The 21,310-nt window shown below is 39.9% G+C and overlaps 1 protein-coding gene across 2 annotated transcripts in view; it reads right to left on the reverse strand.

Annotated features, from left to right (window-relative positions):
- The window catches only part of LOC119120144 (zinc finger protein 609-like), a 63,852-nt gene extending 50,299 nt beyond the window's left edge, over positions 1-13,553 (reverse strand). Inside the window, exon 1 of one of the 2 annotated variants that reach the window (XM_037246770.1) lies at positions 12,836-13,553. The gene's annotated coding sequence lies outside the window, so the exon portion shown is untranslated. Of the gene's footprint in view, positions 1-12,831 lie in introns of both variants that reach the window. The other variant, XM_037246768.1, reaches the window with a different exon arrangement.
- Positions 13,554-21,310: the final 7,757 nt, after the last annotated feature.

Here is a 21,310-nt window from a genome sequence, read left to right on the forward strand (position 1 = left end):
TTAAGCTCCCAAATGCAAATACATGCAAATATTACACTCTGAGTGAGCACTGTAAAACCTCATTTGGTTTTTTCATACTTTTATAGCACATGTAACCACTAAAAGAGTGCCAAAACCACGCTTTGAAACTAAAGTTGGCTGGGCTGCAGTGAAATCAGAAATAACATTCCTACTGCAAGCCAGAGCACTTAGACTGTCAAATACTATTAATGATCGCCCAATTTAGGTTTCATATTGATACAAATAAAATTACCTTCATAATGTCAAACAAGTTGCTCATCTTTCTTTGGACATAGTGCAAAGCAATGCGATTCTTCGGGAGTGAGCCATTAAGCTGCCAATTACAACTAGAGTGGAAAGCTGATGCGGGTGACAAAGTGCAGTCGAAGCAAAATGATCACAGACCATTAGGGAGGAAAGTCAGTGGAGAATACTGGAAGAACCCAAAACCCAATGCAAGCCTACAACATTTAAAGCTCTCAAAATGCAACATGTACCAAATAATATGGCCACTCAACTCCTTATAATTTAACATAAAAAATGTGGTAAACAAAGTGCGAGATATTGACCTTGAAAAGTTACCACCCGCAAACATTAAACAACATAAACAGTATGAGGGGATTCTTCCAAGAAAGTATAAGAGAATTCATCAATTGGTTTCCTTCTTATATAATCAGTTTATTTCTCAAATCACATTCTGCATACAACTACAGTATTTTCAAGGCACCTATTTCACACTGGAAAAAAAATTCACAGCACGCGACTAAGCAAAAATAAAATAAAATAAGGAGGATATAAAGGTTGATTATGTATCTCTTGTTATCTACTGGAATTTATTATTTTGCCTGTTACTGTTTTGATTGGCACGGATAAATTAAACCAACAAATTAACATTTTTTTAAACAAATCAACTTTGGATAATTCAGATAAATTTACAAGGAAGCGAATTTCTTGAGGTTGGTGCAAAAAGTCAGTCAAGAGCACTGCAATGGTACAAACTGATACATTTTGCCAGTTTTTGTTTTTTTTTTTGCTTCCAAGAATGTCGCTGATTTGCAGAATAAAGACTTATCATTTCCTCTTCCTTTGACCCGTCTATGCACGCTGATTCACCAAAAGATTTCATCTCTTCCTTCTGATTAACAGCCAGTCAACAGACTGGTTCGCATTTTTGTGCGGGTCTGTCGGGATTAACAATGTAAAATTGCAAGGGAACAGCTCAGCCCACATACAACAAAGAATTTGAGACCAAATAATTGACAAATCATTGAAATGCATGATGATTTTCTTTGGACGATCTGCTGTGGCCAATCCAATCAGTGGAAAGTCTGGTTACAGCAAAAAAAAAACAAAAAAAAACAGGAATTGGCCTTGCTTTTGGAAGGTGGCATATCTTCATGTTGGCAGACTCTACTAGTGAAATCCAAACGTTGCACATGCTTATCTAAATACCCCCGCAGAGTCAGGCCTCTCCTGACAAAAACATAACAGGCCACCGCTGAGCGACTAATAAACTGCTCCACTGTTTGCACCACCGACAGTTGCTGTGTTTCCATGTAAATGTCTAACTAGAAAGAGGGCATTGGCAACCATTAACCTTTAAATAACTGCCTCCCTTGCTCCCAGCGGCAGCTCAACATGAGGCAGAGTCAACTAGAGATCCTCTTACAATCTTATCAAACAAGGCGACATGATCTATCTGTGATCTACTCAGTTGTCAAAGCTGCTATTACGGTAGCACTGTAATTGTAGATAACGGCTTTAATTTTGCCGAACTGTGGAAAGGGCTGTTGTCACAGTATCGGTACATATTTAAAGCTGCATTCCGTGGGATATGCTCACAATAACCTTTTCATTTGGCCATTTGTGACTCACACGTCTCATAAATAGCAGATTAGCAGATTAAGCTGCCCACAATGGGTATGAAAAGTAGTTTTCAGACTGGATCGGGTTTGAATTTTCCGGGCTCTTTCTGCGGATGACGTTAAGCGCGTTCTCATGTTAGCTCGTTGTCATAGCAACGTAAGCCATTATTTTGCTGTAATAGAACTGTACCACTTCTGCCGTCGAGCACGACCCAGACACCCACAGTTTCTTGGAGGAAGGCTCCAAAAAGAAAAGCATGATAAGTGAGGAAAAATAAAGATTGAAACTCAACGCCGGGCAAGAACTCGGGTAAACATTGGTTACGCATTTGAGTGGTAGATAGAAGCGATGTAAGGGACACACAAAATGATTTCTACTTTAAGGGTAAGAAGCGATGACTGAAAATAGCACAACACTTGTTTCTATTATCAGTTACCAAACGCTTGACCACTTTTCGGTCGAAACCACAAGTGAGAGTGAGCGGTGAAATTTAACATGATTGAAACAACAACAATGGATGAAACTGAAACGTATGCTAAATGTCGTAATATTTCTCTCTGCAACCGTAGCATATTGCTAGGGCATGCTAGTGGAATGACAGAAAGCATTCAAGGCAATATCACACTGAGCTGTGAATGGTTATTTTTATTTTTCGCCCGCAGGTGGCAGTAGCGATTACAAACTCAAAATCCAGCGGATGAGCAAAAATTCTCATTCAGACAACTGTTTTTGGTTTTCTTTTAAATAGTTTTGGTTGGGTGTTTTTTTTTTCAACACTGTCAATATTGTTTCCAACGCTTGATTGACATTAAACTTTTGGGAGGCAATCACAGTGAACCGCACATGATGAACAAGACAGTGACCACACCCCCTCACCGCAGCAAGTTTGGCTGCGCATACACAAAGCCGGCGCTAAAGCTAAAAAGCTAATCACCGCATTAACGCAGGCACTCGTTTTTTTTCTTTTAAACTAAACAAAGTTTATGACCATCAAAAACGAGTGGTGTTGCTGGACCAAGTAAGAAGCCAAACCGTATCACTTTCATACGGAATGGGAGTTGGACATTTCTTTTACCTCATTGACTGGGTTGACAATCCCTTTAGCACAGCTCCATCTAGTGGATGCCTAACACAGTAGCTTCTAGTCTATGCGCCTTTTAATCCGATGCGCCCTATACAAATTTGTAAAATAAAAAAATTCAATGAAAGTGCGCTTTATAATCCAGTTCACCTTATAGTGCAGAAAATACTGTAATTTGGGTTGCGCCAAGTAAAGCATTTCTAAAGGACAGGTCACATTCTGCATGACAGTAAAAGGTTTTCACTATCATCTTAGATAAAACGCCGTGGGGGGGGGGGGGCAATACTGGTTCTTGTTAGTGAACAATGATTAGCATGGCAGTGATACTTCAGATAGCGCTTAAGGGTCATATTGCTGCAGTCTGTAAAAGTGATGGTGTCTATAGTATTTATGTAGCCTAAAAACTATTCTCAAAGCATATCTACTCACAAACTTAGATTCACTTTACACACGAAAAAAAAAAAAAAGAATACAGGCAACCTTTTCTTTTTTTTGTTGTTGCAAATTTACATTTTGGTTGTTGTTTTAGGTTTTTTCCAAGTTTTTCCAACCTGATACTACTTGACTGATGCTCCTTTAGCCTTTCTGTGGGCGTTCAGCCAACCTGTCTTCCTGTCTCTTTTCTTTTCTTCCCTGTTTTGCCATACATGTTAACCGCTGTGGACCACTGTGTGGTTACATACCCTTCTTGTGTTTGATACAATTTTCTTTAATGACTTTTATGGGCTTTAAAGATGATGTCTTAGGTTCGATGATGCGACAATGTAAACAACACAGACAGAAGTAAGAAAACTATTATATCTGGATAACTCGAAATAAAGGAAACTGGGTTAAAACTATTAACAGGTATTCAAGTAGAGTTGTATGGGCTTTAAAGATGAGATTTGATGATGCAACAATGTAAATTACACAAACAGAAAAAAAGGAAACTATTAGATCAGAATAACTGGAAATAAACGAAAATGGGTTAAAACTATTAACAGGTATTCGGGATGGATGATCATAGAAATTTAAATAATCACAATTATTTTGGTGATATTGAAATCGCGAGTAATAAAAAGTATTTTGTTGATTCAAAACGTATCAATTAAACTACCTAAACTCAAGTCCTTAAAACGACCATCATAGCCTCGTGACTATTCATCCCTGCATGTTGGCCACGTTATTCTTGAATAAACTTTTGTGACCTTGTAAACTGGCCCTGTAATTGTAATTTACAAATAATGTAGCCTCCATTTGGCTTGTGGGGGTCTCTTAAACCACAGATTGAAATTTCAGTCAGACGGAGGAACAGATTTGCTGCTTGAACTGACTGACTAAATAAATGACTCAAAGGCACAGTCAACTTGACAGAAACCAGATAAATTGGATTGAAGCATGACTGGTCAAGTATCCATCCGCAGTGCGAGTAAATTCATCATAAGCTATACATGGCTCAAAGGTCAGAGTAAAACAATAAACTATGCCTGAAGAAACTCGACAAAGTTTTATCTGCTGGAGCAAAAGTGGTGAGGTTCCTACAAATGCTAAACAATTTTTGACTATATGCCTTCTAATCAGCCTTATTAAAAAAAAAAGGTTAGCCTGCTTCTTTATATTTGGGTATGACATCCATTTTTATTTCAACTATTTCAATCTGGCTCCATTATGTTGCCAGACTAATTGGAAAAGGAACAGGGCAGATGATAATTGTGTTACGCAGCCTCATCAGAGCTGCCTTCAATTTGATTATGAGAACCAACAATTGAGTTGAGGATTAATAATCCCAAATGAATATTTACATTTAGTTGACATTTGTGTTACTTCTTGAAACATGTTGACACAATGTATTTTAGAAACAACATAACACATCCTATACTAATAACTATAATTTTGGTTTTACATTTTACAGTTTAATACCACTTGCATAGCATGGGACGGGGAGGGGGTCAAGACAGCACTAAATTACTTTTGAACTGGAGTCCAGGGGAAAGTTTGCGAGTACTGAACATTTATTTCTGCCATTTTAGGCCTGATTTATAGCTGGAAAGTATCTGTGATCTGCAGCATTAAGAGCAACTGAAGCGAGAGCAATTAACAAGGTCATGCTGCTTTTGAACAGCAGACTGAAAGCAGCACTCAACAATATAATGTCAAAGATGCCCAAGTAATTTGATACGGATTTGTTTTACAAGTGCAAGTAAAACAAATTATTGAGAGGCCGGTACTAAAACTTACATTTTACAGTGGTCCACTGTCCCACAATATAAAAACTAACAATATTTTCATGGCTTGTGCGGAGAAAGCTTTGAGTATAATCTGGGCACACATCCGAGGAAAAGATGTATCACACATCCCTGGCAAAAAAAAAAATGCAATTGTGCAACTAGCTTTCAAGCTGTGCAATTGTCTGCAGGGATCAACTCTTGGCTTGTGATAACTCCAACCGATGCACTAAAAACAACTTTACTAGAGTGCACCATTTTGTGAGCCATAATAAAACTTTACAATTCCAATAACAAATTTACAATCTATTTTTGGGTATCGATAATGGCTCTGTTAAGCTAGTCTGAAGTGTACGCTTTGGGGGGGGGAAAGTGTTTTGTATTCTTTTCTACACTTTTCCATTTTATATTAATTGTAGGCCAACGAATGCATCAATTGTCAAAACAGAACAAATCTTGAAGGCACATTGGAGATTTCAAGGACTTGGGTCTCTACACACAAAAATGATGTAGGCCTGAAATTCATTACAAATGTAATCAAAGAAAAGTGACTTAATTGCGTCATGCAACAGAAAATGTGTTCCATTGAAACATTTCTATATTTCATAAAGGAAACATCATGTCTCAGAAGTACCTTGAATGAGCTTCTGTTTTTGTTGTCCAGCTGAGCATGCAAGAAATAAATTTGCATGCAGGTTAGACCTTCCATTTGATACAAAACGTTACCTCTCTCTCTGCATCGGTATTCTACTAAACACACTGCAAAAATCTGGAATCTCCGATCCAGGCATATGTACTGTTGTTCATACTGGCCACAATATGAGGCTACATGAACTTTCTGTAACACTGCCGGGGGTTTAGTCTTAAGAGGTGACATGCCATTGCATTCCAAATGTTTCAATTGCTGCAGTATACCCCAAAGGTGAGGCCATTTAAGTGCAGTGACCCAAGTGTCATATTGAAGAAGACAGTCTAAGATGAGCCGTGTGTAATGGTCCATTATCCTGCTGACAGTGGGTACAGTCAGGTTCACTCTTGTCATAAAGGACACTTTCATCAGCATTATAAAAGGATAGTGATGTTTTTACAATCCTCCGTTTTTAAATCTGATCTAAGGTTCACAGTAGCTTCTGCAACTTTGGAGCGTTAAAAAAAAAAAAAGGGAACACGGTGTCTAAGTTAAGTGAACTGCACATTGTTCAATGAGTGATCATTTAATGACTGTTCCATGACTTTAACCTCTGTCATCATTGAGGAATTTCAGACCAGGAAACGTGGCTCGTTGTTTTTTTCTCTGTTTTGAGACATTCTCTGTAAACCCAAGAGGTCTGTGTAAAAATTCATCAGATCAGCAGTTCCTGAAATAGTGACACCAGCCCATCTGGCAACAACAACCATGTGACATTCAAAGTCACCTAATCATCCGTCTTCCTCTTTCTTACGGTTTACTTGAACTTCAGGAGATGCTTTGACTGCAGTCTTAACTAGTTATTGTGCTCGTATTAAGCAGTTAAACAGATTTAGTGCCTACCCAATGCAACAAACGGCTGTAGACATTAGACAAACTCAAGAGCTGATACATAATGCATTCCGAAAGCGCCATTTCAAGGTTGCTGATTGCGATTGGTCTTTTTGACCAACCCCCACGGTTTGTGGGAAACGTATCTAACCCCTGGGGAAACATCACATTACAATGTGAACCCGTCCATTCCTTCTTCCCTTATTCCCTCCTTCCAAATATTATCCATACACTGGCTCACAGTCAACTATGGATGTCTAGATATTAATTTACAATGTTATTTCAATTGCTTAGAGCAAGAAGATTTCCCCATCTCAGGTCAATCGAAGAAAACAGATTTGCAACGGCATAATTTTGCTAGTCTTGAATCAAATGTTGAACCCAATTGATTCACAGTAGGCCTGCTCAAAAAATTGAATTTTAATCATGATTACGATTTTGGCTCCAGACGATCTCAAAATTCATATAATCGAGGACAACGATTATTTGAGGGTTCCGTTCTGAGATGTGCATGCATGTGCAACTCAATCACGGCGCCCCCGCATGTGTGGAGAGTAGAGATCCTTGCCATATTTAAGAGGCAGTGTTGTCCCTTAACGTGTTCAATGAACGAAAGTTCATGAGCTACTTCATATTTTGGACGAACGTGAACTGAACGTAGCGCATTTTAGCTCTGTTTTTGTGAACACACTCATTTAGGGGCCAATGAATGGTTTTGAATGGCAATTTACTTTCGTTCAAGGATGTCAGGTTTTCTCAGACTTCAAAATAAAACCCACTAAACAAGGCGAGGGGGTTGGCAACCCCAGTTACAAACGGTCGCATATCGCGATGGCAGACTCTCCATGAGAGAAAATGCCAGAGGGTAACAGCTCAAAGCAACTTTTCTTGATAGGGGGGAGAAAAGAACTATAAACTTTTCATTTTTGGAACCATAAACTTAGTTCATAAAATTTCAATTATGATCTGACAAGTTCATTTTAAAAATTGAGACTGAACTTTGAAGGAACTTTTTTTCAGCCATTCACACGATGACAAGTGATGTGCATGTTGCTTCCAACTCCTCATACAATATTAACTTGTATTTTTAATTCAGAGAATTGTGGTAGATAGTGGCAGTCAAGAAAGACAATATTCGCTTTTTTTACCAGCAACTACATGCAAAATCATAATTATGGTCACCTCATGTTGTAAAACATACATGCACATCCAAACAAAAAAAGGAGCTAAACCAATGAAAGGAAGCAGATGAACTAACAAAGAAGTCACATTAAAAGCCGCAGGGTTCAAAGGGGGGGGGGGGGGGGGGGGGGGGGGGTTGCGGCTCCATAAATTATGGTGCATAATTACTGGTCCGATCGTTGACAATTAAAAATTTATAAATGGATTCAAACAGCACGGTTAGGGTTAAAATTGAGAAGCAGTAATAATAATAATAATAATAAATTATATTTATAACGCACTTTACATTCGGGGGAATCTCAAAGTGCTACATGGCAGATAAAAAACAAGAAAACAAAACAAGGACAAGTTTAAAACAACTGGACGACAACCAAGATATGAGAGAAATTACGGAAATGCTAAAGTAAAGAGGTGAGTTTTAAGTCCAGTTTTGAAAGAGTCAGTGGATTGGGTATCTGGATGTGGCAGCAAAATGTAGGACCAAAATTTTAAAAATCTAATTCAAGTGCATATATATTCAATTTTTAGAAGCCTTGATGTTGAGATTGTGTACAACTGCATTTTGCCAGCAAAAAGCACTTAATCTTCTCCTATAATGTTTCACAAGATGGGACAGTGCAGAAAGAGAGACCTTCGACTATCCTTCGCACAATCTCTTCAAATTATCTAGCGACATGGGTCCTCTCCTTTGAACTTCTCGTTTTAGCTCAGTCCAAAGGTTTTCGATGGGGTTGAGGTCTGGGGCCTGAGATGGCCATGGGGAGATCTTCATTCTATGTCTGGTGAGCCAAGTCTATGAATCTCAGTTTGAGACTATACTTCTGCAAAAAAAAATACTATTCATTTTAGAGCATTTAACACACCTCAAACAGAGGGGGGGGGGGCAATAATTATGTAGGGCCCTGTATAAAGAACTAACAGTTATGTAACATTACATAATTGTAATACTTATGTACTTCTTTTTAAGCCATGGTATAATGTTTGTTGATTTAGATGTGCCAAAAATGAGAAGGTCTAGAAACAGTGTAGAATGCACCAGTAGCTATTATTCCAAGTGTACACTGAGATCAAATCATGAAAGGCAGATTAGACAAAGTCCACAAAGTGACCCTGCAGTCTTATTTTACACACAAGTTAACAATGGTGTCATAAAGCTGCCACGGCACATTAATTTAGATAGCTTTTTGGGGTTCTTTTACTGAGGTGGAACAGCGTTGTGGTCTTAAATGAGCTGCTATCGTTCAGGATCTCACATTGACACCGATTTTTAATCTCCCGTGTCGCCATCTTCTACACTATTGAAATGGTAAAATTGTCACTTCATGTCACTCTGCTATGACGTCGCACGTACAGTATACACACATATGGACATAAATGTTAACAAAAGAAAAACGCATAGTGGTCACAGAAATAACTTCAATCTGACAAAAGTGAAAATAACAAAAATGAATTGTACTTCAACTAAATCATTTTTTATTTTGAAAATCCAAATATAATGGTAGCCTTCACTGAAACTGCACAACTTTTTGTGGCAATCACCTCAGGAACACTTTGTTGTTTATAAACACGCAGTTTGTCAAATTCAGGTCTAGCGTATCAATTAATTTCATTTTAATCGTGATTGCGATTATGGCTCCAGATGATTATTTAGCGTTTTTGTTCTGAGACGTGGATGCGCAACTCAACCGCGATGCTCCCACGAAAGTTCTTGAACTCTTTTTTGGACAAACGTGAACTGAACTAGCATGAAGCGTGTTTGCTCAAATTGCTTTTGCAATTTCAAAAACATAATCGAGTAAATATTCATCATTTCAATATTGAACAGAATAATTGTGATTAGGATTTTTACCCATAATCGAGCAGCCCTAGTCTGTCGTTTTTCATTATTTATTTTTAACAGCAATGTCCTCCTTGGTCATCTCCCATAAAGGCTACTTATGGGTACGTATGGTGCGATCTGACACTCATGTACCTTGTCCTTGGAAATTCCCTTTAACTTTGGAGCTTGTTCTGGGTTCTTTTGTTACCACTCGCATTATCCATCTCTTCAATTCGTAAAGCTTTTTCCTCTTGCAGCCATGCCCAGGCAGGTTGGCTACAGTCCCACAGATCTGCAGTCACGGGGGCTTAACTCATCTTTATTTATGTAACGCTTTCGCAACTGCTGAAATCAAGCTGCTTGGAGGAATGCCTTATAGAATGAGAATGTCTTTCATTAATGTGCTTGTCTACAATTTTCGTTCAACAACTTTCACCGTTGTTTCCTACAGTCCATGTGGTACACAGCCAAACGGCACACTATTTGTCAGGTGTCAGAGACTGCGCATTAGGTGCTGCAAGAGTAAAGTTCACCAGTTACTCACTTCTTCCGATTCCACTGTGTTAAAGCAGACACAGCTGCGGCAAAATCCTGCTTTAGTGGATTTCGGAGTAAAAGGCAAAAGTGGACGATGCCTGGTCTTCTGGTTTGATTCTGTGTTAAAGAGGCTCCTCTAACCACAACATGTTCCTCTCTCTGCTTTTCAACACAGAACTCATCGATGCCAAATCGTATTCCAGGATGTGCTTTTAGACCACAATCCGTGTGTGTCTGCAGCAATGGAGTTATAAAAGCTGTTCCGGTATTCTGTCACTACTATTTATAGATACACATCAATATGGCACAATATGTACACCCAAAAAAAGTGGAAAGTTTTCCTATCAGTATAATTAAACGTACACAGATCAACAAAGCATTCTTGCATTCCAGGTATGAGACAACAGTTTACATGAGGCTGCTGTTTAACCTAGCAAGTTCATAATAAGTGAGCTCTTCCTATAGACCGTTCCATATTATTGATTTATTTGAATATGTCCTTTACATAATTAAGGCAAACAATTACCACAATACTATTGTAGTTGAAGATTTGGCAGGCATTTATATTGCAAATGGAATATTGACAAAAAGTTGATTGAACGTTGACTGATTACAAACCGGTTATGTGACCACAACAGACACTTCACAGTCTCGCTTCAGACAGGCTTTACCCAGGGGCCACACCCCCATTTCAACAAAAAGTATTTCCTGGAGCCCAGATTCTGTCTGACATGGACAACCTTCAATGCTCCCTCGAAGCACTGCTCGCAAATTCTCACCGCACAAGAAAATCTACACGGCGCATAATATAAAATTCACCATAAATGTATTAATTAATATCTAATAGTAGACCTAATCCAATTAATTAGACCAATTATGTGTTTTTGGTACCACTTTTTAATGTGATGCAGTGAGTGACAGGTGTCCAGTTAATGATACCATACGGTTTACTTACGCTACGCAGTCAATCATAGCATTGATAATGTTTGCATATGTGCCAGCTAGCTAGCTAGCAACAGTGCGGCGGAGTTAAGAAACGCAGCCTTTTATCGTGGTAAAATGAAGGGGCAGTGTGTAAATTCGGGTCTTTTAGGATGTAATGAGAGTATGTTTATAAAGGTATCATTTAAAGGGGACGTTAACCCCAAGATTTTCTTTATAATAATTTGTTGTGTGGGCCCCCACTAATCTAAACATGACATTCTGATTAAAAATGTTTTTATGGAATATGAGTTGAATTCACCCATTTAATCCTTCTCAGGGGCCGGCCATTTTGCCACTTGCTGGCGACTGAAAATGACATCACAGTTGCCAGGTCTCAGGTCACAACCAATCACGGCTCATCTTCTGAAAACTGGTGAGCCGTGATTGGTAGTGACCTGACTGTGATGTCATTTTCAGTCGACACCGAGTGGCAAAATGGCCAGCCCCTACGAAGAATAAAACCAGGTGGATTTGACTTGTTTACTTAATATTCCATAAAACAAAACATTAACCACCACAGTTTCAACCAGTTGAGCTGCATAGAACATATTATTACAAAGAAAATTTTGGAGTGGACTTCCACTTTAACATACTACACATCTATACTTTTCATTGTAAGTAGGCAAAATTGCTTATATTAAACGTAAACTCCTGAGAATTGCTGCTGTAAGGTGATTCTTTTAATAAGCCATGTAAGTTGCTACGATCCAAGGTTTTTGAACAGGTGGGACACTGGTGTGTGGCCACAGCGTGCACATCTGATGTTGCTCACAGTGGTCCTCGGGTGTGCTCAGGGATCTATGCCCAGACCCATGAAAAATTAGAGGGAACATTGACAACCTTATGTTGACTCTCCAGCAAGAAAGACCGTTTGGCAGGCATGTAAACCTCTAGATGATTAAGCCGCTTAGTAATCGCCCCAAAATACCAAGGACCCAATGACACAGGAGCAGCCATATTTGTTTAACTGATGCTTGTGTACTTGGAGTAAAACAGACAAGTTATAAACAAACCATTTGCCACATGCAGGCAATCTGCTTTGGGAAAAAAAACTGGTAACCATGGTGTTATCTTTATCTCCTAGGAGTGCTACTCAAGATTTACTACCGAACTGAAACACTGCACCTACTCCTGTTGACAGCAACATAATCAAATGGGGAAATACCCTCAATAGTGACACCATTCACGGTATTCTTCCCCTTCGGGATGTTCTCGAAAACTATTATAGGACCCCTTGGGGTACCTGGAACACTATTTAAGAAGCTGCATGAGTTTGTTTGTACATGTCAGACACGAGCAGGATTTACACTTCAATGTTTATTCGACAAATCACATCAAATGATGTACCACTTGTTTACTTGACTTACAGTACTCGAAGTGCTCTACTGTGTGAGGTTGATCGTTCGTCAGTAGAGCGTGAATATCTTTAATACTTAAGCGTGTTTCCAAGAGCTGAACTTCAAGGGAGTTCAGTTGGCTGTGATAAGCTCATCTGACGAGGAGTAGACTGAAACAATGAGCTCAGCCTCAGCTACATTAGCTTACTCTCTGCGGCATGCTGTGTTGGCTATGTGCTCCCAAGCTAGCCAACCCTGGGCTAACGATAAACAGTCATAATAATAAAGGAAGATCAACTTACTGACTTAGCTAGTCATGCGTATTCCAGGTCCTCGTTGTTCCATTGTGACGGCCACTCCGCAAAAAAAAAAAAAAAGTACAAGTCAGAGTAACAGCTTTTGAAATGCAGCTCAAGAAAAAGCCGAAGCAGTCGACAGCAGTGGCAGCGCAATCCCCAAAGACATCCAGCACAGGAGAGAGGAGGGGAGGCCAGCGATTCACTGGACTTGTGCCATCTCAAGTGGAGATAACGTTTGCGTCAACAACGAAGACGACCGAGCCCGGGGGGAGAGGACATGTTCGAGGTGCAGCCGGCAGACCAACGACAAGCCCGCTCCTCTCCCGCGACCCTCGGCCAATGTAATCCCAAAGCCAATAGCTTTCCACTCGGGTTAATTCCTCCGTATTTGCCGTTTGAGCTTGAAACAGCGTAGCGGCTCTTCGTGTGGGAACTGATATAATGTAGCCAAGCAGCAGCAGCAGCAGCAACAGCGGAGGCAACAGAAGGAGACGCCTGGAACACCTGGAAACAAACTCCACACGGATTGAACTCATGGAACACCCGGAATTGGATCATTAGAGGAGGAAGAGTCGCAGGTCACACCGCAACCAAGCATCAAAAGCACTTTTTTACCATTTGGTTAAACGTACTTCCATTTGGAAACAAACCCAATTTCCTTTGAGCGATCAAAAAAAGTTTAGAGCCATATAGTTGAACTATCTGAAATGTCAGTCAAAAAGACTGTCGTAATTTCATTTGAACAGATAAATGGATTACATGGATGCGCTGTTGCCCGCTGTCGATTAGAGAGAGAGAGAGAGAGAGAGAGAGAGAGAGAGAGAGAGAGAGAGAGAGAGACTGCTAATATAATATTTACCTGTAATTGTGAAGCACTGGGATTAAGTGCATCGGTAATTGTGAGGATGTGACAAGAAAATTAAAATCCTTTTCAATTACAGCAAAACCAATGTCACTGGAAGAGAGATGGAATAAAGGAACAAAACTGTGTTCAAATTTTGTCAATATGTTAAGTATTTCAAGGTTTTGTACTGCAGTGTATAAATGTTCTCCTGCAATGAAAGAATCTGACAAAACTTTGTCAGCATGTCACCAAATACCTCAAAATTATGTTGTATGAGTCGATGTAATATTGCGGCGAGCTATTCGGGTGGTCAAAGATGATTTATCCTGCCGTCTATGTGTGCAATAATGATCGGAATACTGAGATTCATTAAATAAAAAATGAGGCGACAGAATTTCTCAAAAATATACTTTTTTGAACAAATGTCAAAACAAGGCAGTATCACGTACCTACTCAAAGTTAAAACTACGAATATAGTATATTGAATAATAATAATATCAGTCCGAATATATGTACGAATACATCATCACGTGGTACATGCAAATATTTACTAAAATAAAGCTTAACTAGCGTGGTCGAGAAAGCTAGTGATAGCCTCCAGCATCATCCAACAAATTGAGGTTGTTGCCGCCAATGGAACCAAGGACCGACCATCTGTATAGTGATTACTATTGGCAAAAAACCAAAAAAACGGTTTCTTTGACAAATGACACATGTATTTTCGTTTCATTGTATAGGACAAACATTCCTTTTTGACTCTGTAAACCTTTGCTTCAATATTAGCACAGCGAATCCAATTGAAGCAAATCCAAGAGGGAGTTTCTCATGAAACGGTGATCTTCTCCGAATAAGAGCCTTTCAGACATGTCAGACCTCCAATTCTGGCAACACCATGAATAACCTTTCATGTTCCAGCAGCTTCAAACACCAGTGAGGCTTTAAGTCGTTGTCTCTCTCAGCACTGGTTTCCCAGGCAACAAGAATATGATAATGTTGCCTTTGACATGACAGAGGGAATCATCTTGCTAACAAACACAGACAACAGGCACAGAGAGGACTGGCAAAGACGATGGGGAGGAGGAGGAGGGACTGGGGTTGAATTAATGGACTCATTTTCACACAGAGGGGGAAGCGGCGGCGGCAGCAGCAGCAGCAGCTCCTCACCATCCTCCATCTTGCTCGATTGCCTCAAATGCATTCCTGCTGGCAGGCACACTCGTGCCTTCCCGAGGGAATTGGCAGCCTCCAATGGAGGGCTAAGTAACAGTCAGTGGCTAGTAGGACTGCAGGGGACACATTTGAGGTGGTGGCCGGCCCTCCGAGGCCCTTTCCAAGAGTCACGCCGACTACAAAGTGAAGGGAACAGGCTCTGTGGAAGACATGTGTTTTCCATCAGCTCCAAAGACCCAATCAGCCCAGCCATGTGGAATCTCACAAGGGCCGCCTTGATTTGTGCGCGATCATCTTTCCATTACTCCATAAAAGACGCCGTAAAGCTCTTGGACAGATCTGAAACAGTCGTGTTCGCCGCCACACACTCACAATTAAAGCTCCGTGTCAAACGTTGTCGCACATTGGGCGCATTGCAGCCAGCCAGACAGCCCGTACTGCAGCGTAATTATATATGATTTCAAGTGGCTCACCAAATCCAATTGATCCTCCCTTCCCTGATTGATAGGTAGAAGGGCCATTTCTGCTGATCTGTACCTCTTTGTTGTTGTTCACGTTTGCCTTCCTCTTTTCTATGGAGTGGAGCTCTGGGGATGGGAGCGTACAGAGACTGATGGCTCCCACAGGGTTTAACCTTAATGACAACGCTAGCACCACCAGCAGGTTCATATTTATGGTCGTGAGAGGGATGTCGCAGCAATCTATTTGATCGATCGCAGCGAAATTAGGTAGCGACCCTCGTGCACTCCTTGTGATAAATTGTACCGTATTATACCGTAGTTCTGAAAATAATAACCATAGGGGGGACATTTTTGGGCATAATTCTGAGCAGTATTTGTCAAGTGACACTGCAGGTTAAAACCACAAAAGAAGGTCAGGAGGGAGAAATTAGGGAGGTGGTAAGAATCAAGGAAGTCTGGTTGGAAGGAAATGTGTGTCACCGATCATCTTTCAAAGATGCATTTTATTTCACAATTCAAAGCGGTTCCAAAAGTGTTTGAATCACTTTTTTGTCACATACGTTCATCAAAATACACCAAGGGTGAAGAATTACAATACATTGAGATGATGAAGGAAAAGCATAAAACCCTCTGCACAGGAAGTTGAAGTTACACAAAACCGTCACTTGTAGTTAGTTATTTGACTTTTATCTGCCCACATAATTCTTGCCAATCGTCTGCTAAGAGAATTACCATTTCGGCTCCACGCTGTATTTCTATTGGCCCGGCTTCCATTTTTCTCACCCAATTAGGAAGAGAAATACAGTTTTCATGGCGGTTGTTACAAAACATTTGTTGCTTCAGCCATTTCGCCAAATCGCTCTTTATGGTTACACATAACGGTCGAGGCGAGGCGGCCGCATTGTCATTATGTTGTGGCAAACTTTGCATTTATCATCTCTCAGATCGCAATAGGCCAATGGTAATCTCGACTAATCTTGTTATGAATCTGCTACAGTTTTATCTGGTAAGAAAACAGCAACCTGGAAGAAGGTCTTTTACATATTCAAGGGACTAAAGCTTGACAAATAACTGTGTTCAGTCGTTTAGCCCTCCTGACAGAGAAGCCCTTGAAGGCAAACTATCATCTGAACTGTCTTGTGGTGTTGAAACACTGAGCAGGAGGCGCCCTTGGGAGGGGCTGGTGTGGACACACATTAGATTCTAATGGCGCGAGCTCGAGGGACTCTCTTTATCATGGATCATGTTACAAGACTATTGGCTCTTTCTATTTGTTTACAACGTGTGGATGTGACTCGGCGCTCGCTCTTAAAAACACGCGTGAACGGCTCTAAGCTAGATCTGTTTTTTTGGGTAACTTCCTACTACGTGTTGTTATAGTTGTTACAGGTCGCACCTCGTTCAGCGAGGTCAAAGGGTCGCGGACCAAATCAATCTCTCGGCAGCGACTCTTTGAAAATGCAGATGTATGTAAGCTATTTGTAATGGGAAATCCATTTTTAATTGAACAACAGTTTCCTCTGATGAGAAGGGAATGGCGAAAAGATGAAATGTTCCCATTTCGGTTGGCTGGTTATTGAGCGCTAACAGATCCTCATAAGAAGAGAACACAAAGCCGCATCCGTGTCTTGCCTTGAGGGACAACCACATTCAAACGTACATGTGCTTCCCCCTCCCAGATGGGGCCCAACTTAGACCTCCGGTCTAAGCAAAGCAACATGCCGTCAAGCACTTGACGAGTGAGAATGTCTGAATTGTACATTACACAGAGGATGTTAGGAAATGTTTGCTGTACTGTACACTAGGGCTGCAGTTATGGAATATTTCCATCTGAGAATTCTCACGAATTGTCACATAATTTGTTAAAAATATGGGGCTTTTTTTGCCTCTTAAAAGAACAATTGTGAATACACACACATTTCCACTTAATAATGAATGACCAACTGGTTTTCATTTTTGGATCATCGACTTTTTCTTTCGAAACTGTGCTTCACGGCACACTATTTTCCTCTCTGGTAAGATTTTTGACAAATCTCTCCTCATAGATTTTGGTCTATTTAACTAAGTGACATCAGAATCACAGTAGGCTAGCAATGTTGCTGGTTTAAACAGCAATTTTGAGTAAGCCTGGTTTTTTAAAGTGATCAGTGGGAAAGGCAAGTGTGTCAGATTGTTGGCATCAATACTTGCAAAGTCATTTTCAGCTATTAAACTGTCTTGAAAAGTAATACGACGGCTTTTGCCAGCCTTTATGCGGCATTTGCTTACGTAGCAGCTAGCTGGTAACACTGGAGCTGCCGCTAACCACTGACAATAGGCATTAACAATTCAATGCAAGCAAAGTGTTATTTCTTTTCAGCACCCTTAATATGCCTGACTTTAGTGCAGGCAGGTTGGGTTCAGTTCCAACTTTGTGCCAGTGTGAACGTGAGTGACAATGGTTGTCTGCTTCCTGAAACTGACTCTCAACCCATCCAAGCTTTATTCCGCCCTACAATTTGAGTCAGGCATAAGCTTCAGCTACCCTGAAGAGGATAAGCAGCATAGAAAAAGAATGGATGTTTCATGTCTTAAATTATTGATACACATTAGAAAAAACACAGCCACTGAAACACCACTTCTTTTATGCACGTTTTCTCCAAGCTAACGGCTAACTTTATTGCATGAAGGGATGCGCTGTTATGCAACAATGGGGAGATTATGCTTCTCTTTGGGTAATCTTGATTTTATAACACTTATAGTAGTTTTTCAATAACGTGTATGCATATATACGCCTAAATATTGTTATCCAATATATCTACTGCAATTTCACATTAGATTGCTGGTTTGAAATTTACTTTTAATAATATTATTATTTTTAAATAAACATTTATGTTAAAACCTGTCTGGTGTTTTATTCCTTGTTTTTATATTCGCCAATTAAAACAGAAAAATCAGACATTTGGTTAACTGCTTTATATGACAATATGTGTTTTATGTTGTTATATGAGTTGGTGTCCCCCAAAATAACAAATGTCGGCAATGGCATCGTTCACTCACGAGCCAACACTAGATCTAAATTAAAAACAGAAAAAAGTGATCTTGATTATGTTTGAATTTACATTAGAATGGTGCAAAAGATTGTGTTTCCTTTAAAATGTTGTATAAGAGTAAGAGTGTCAAAAAAAATGTATTTAAAAAACAAACAAATCTTTGACTGATATGTGATATCAATCTGATATCGCTTCACACAATGTTGACAGAAGCAACTATTGAAGAAAAGCAACTTTATTTCAGCCGGCGTATAATTTAAAAGTCCTCAAATAAGACAAGTACAACTCTAGAAAGGCTTCTTGCAGTGTTTCTCGTAACTGCTAATAGATTCAGCAGATAGAAATTCACTTCCCACTTGAGAGTCACTCACCATTAGGGTAGGACATGAATAATTCTGGTCTTAATATCATGTTGTTACTCTATCATCAGTGAACCAAAGAGGGACAATTTCCTTCCCTAAATATTTCCTTTGTACGCCCATCCCTCTGTGACATATTATGAGATGGATGAGCCAAAAGAAGTCTCCAGTTTGTATTGTTCTGCTGCCTGACTGCCTGCCACCACCTCTCCCAAAGACCTCCAAATCCTAATTCCCCCTCCCTGTCTGCCTGCCTGCGGCGGTGGGGGATGGGACAGTCACTGCCCTGAGTTCAATCAGCCTCTTAGTGAACACACAAAAGGCTCCGCTCCAGGAAATTACACCAGGCGACTTGTAAAAACCCAAATCAAGAATATATACGACGTAGTGGACGGAATTAAAACATGGCGGCATTATAAGAACATTTTCTTAAGTGCCTCCTGCACTTTATTTCTCTAAGGTGGATTAAGTTGAATTAAAAAATGAATTGCAGTCTATCAACATTAGCTATGTCTGCAGTCTGAAGGGAACAGATTTGAATATGTAAAAAGAAAGCAAACTTTCTTTACTCAAGGATTAAAAAGAAATACATTGCATCAATAGTCTTTTTTTGTGCAATAACATTCCAACAGCTGGGCTATGATATCAGATTTGCAAATGATATCTATGTTCCCATGGTAGTCAATCTATTCCACTCCGTATTAGTTCTACATGAAGTGGCTCATATTATCCTTTGTGCGTGAAAAACCAACAGCACATGAGGCTTGCGCTATTTGTTCAGAAAAAAACGAGAGCGCATGTGCTTAATTGTTCCGCCGAGCAGCACAGAGGCCTTGTTTATGTGAACTTGGATGTCTGCTCTCATCCAGAGGAATGTCCCTGATGTGGGGGACAGAAGAAAAGGCCACCCACAGGGCAATGAGCTGTCATCGTTCATTCACTGGGGGTTGAATTTAGGAAATTCTTAAGCAGCCTCTGCAGTGGGGAAAAAAGCAAATCTATGGGAGAAACTTCACAAAGGAGACTCTTGGAGGGAGATTACCGGCAGGGCTTGTGTTTGGACGCCGAATGCCGTGGAGCGAGGAGTTGTAGCTAATCTGCAACTCAAACAAGAGTAAATCGGAGATAATCAACAGCGATTTACAATGCCAAGGCAGCGAGAAACACATCGAGCCAGAATGACCGTGTGTGTGAATCTGTTGGTGATTCATTCACTATGATGAAATACGCCCTCAAGAAGAGGCTTAGTCGGGAGTGCCACTCAACACGCTGGGGAGGAACCCGCAACGCAAGAGCAGGTAAAATGTTGAAACCCCACATTGCAGTGGCAGAAGAGGAAGAAAATAAAAAAAACAACAACCACCAGTCATTGAACTAGATTATTCAGTTGTAATAAAGGTTCTCAAAAGCCCAGTGCTGGGAAAAAAAATTAGAATGTCCAAATGATGAATTACACTTTAAGTCCAACGAGCTTGACTTCATGTGGAAAAATGCTTTCATGCAATCTGTTTATTTCCCTTGTAATTGACTTGCCGTTCATAAGAAACACATATTTGTGGGATAAGCCGCATAACTGTGTTGTGGCCATGTCAAGTGAGCCAAATCTTCAACGTCCGTGCCAAACAGCTTATTCTGCTGTCACACTTGACTCTTGCTATTATTTCTTTGGTGGATTGAAGTCTTATCGGTGACAAGTAAGAAACAATACATATTGGCTATTGTACAGCTGGAAGCCCCAATAGTGTGTGAATGAGCCATAAAGAGACAACCATGACTGCCCAGCATCCCCTCCTCAGCGAACGCGGTTATATCGCTCGGTGTAATATGAACAGCTCATATTCCATCAGCTACTCGTGAGAATAAAACAACATCGATCCACAAATTGTACAAATGAGAGTTCCTGTAATATCGATGCAAATCCACGACATTGATCTTAATCGCTTTCCAAGACTTTAGAGCAGGGGTGTCAAACTCATTTTTTTCGCGGGCCGCATTGTAGTCATAGTTTCTTTCGGAGGGCCATTATGACTGTCAACCCAAATAAATGTAAGAGCACCTCATATTATATACAGTAAAAGCTACAAAACAAACTGACAAATAACTCGTTTTCAAATCAGACGAGTAAAAACTGGTCAAATATTTTAAAAAAAAGTTATTATTAAAAGTGAAGACAATTTGCAATTCTAGTAATGACACACAAATTTGATGCACAATTTGTCTTCGCGGGCCACATAAAATTGATGTGGCGGGCCGTATCTGGCCCCCGGGCCTTGAGTTTGACACCTGTGCTTTAGAGATCTTATAAAAATAAAATGTATCACCAAATCGGCCTTACAGTTTTAGTAATCCTCCAAATAATTTGCAAATATGCCATGATTGTTTACTAACTTCTGCATTTCACTACGCATTCCCCTCGTGTTTCATCATCAAGATACGTTTTTGTTGGCTTAATCTCAAAATACCAAGGTGCAATAAATAAATAAACCAGTGAGTCCTCAGTGCAAATCAATTTAGAATACATTATTGAAATATTTTAATAATTTAGATACTATTTATATAAAGCATCAAAAGTAAAACAACTTGTCAAAAAGTAGTAGATGATCCTTTTCAAGAATA

This window comes from Syngnathus acus, chromosome 3, assembly GCF_901709675.1.
Source record: "Syngnathus acus chromosome 3, fSynAcu1.2, whole genome shotgun sequence".
Lineage (NCBI taxonomy): Eukaryota > Metazoa > Chordata > Actinopteri > Syngnathiformes > Syngnathidae > Syngnathus > Syngnathus acus.